The following is a 223-nucleotide window of genomic DNA, read 5'->3' on the forward strand; positions in this document are numbered from 1 at the left end:
GCAACCCAGTGCCAATGGGAACTTTGCATACTAACTCAAATGAAAAATCAGAGTCATGGGAAATGTACAATTTTCCCACCTTAGGTGAATTTGGCAGCAATGAATATGACTAAAAAGTGACTTTGGCCTACTTTGGAGGGGCTGTAGCACTGACATCACTCCAGTAGCAACTAAACAGGTTAACAATTGCTTGGTGTATAACTTAGAGCAGCATTGAAATGCT

At 40.8% G+C, this 223-nt stretch overlaps 1 protein-coding gene across 1 annotated transcript in view; it reads right to left on the minus strand.

The window, feature by feature from the left end:
• LOC119594531 (rab-like protein 6) overlaps window positions 1-223 on the minus strand; it is a gene marked incomplete at its 3' end in the record, with an annotated part of 15,208 nt that overhangs the window by 12,858 nt on the left and 2,127 nt on the right.

This window comes from Penaeus monodon, chromosome 34 (genome assembly GCF_015228065.2).
Source record: "Penaeus monodon isolate SGIC_2016 chromosome 34, NSTDA_Pmon_1, whole genome shotgun sequence".
Classification (NCBI taxonomy): domain Eukaryota; kingdom Metazoa; phylum Arthropoda; class Malacostraca; order Decapoda; family Penaeidae; genus Penaeus; species Penaeus monodon.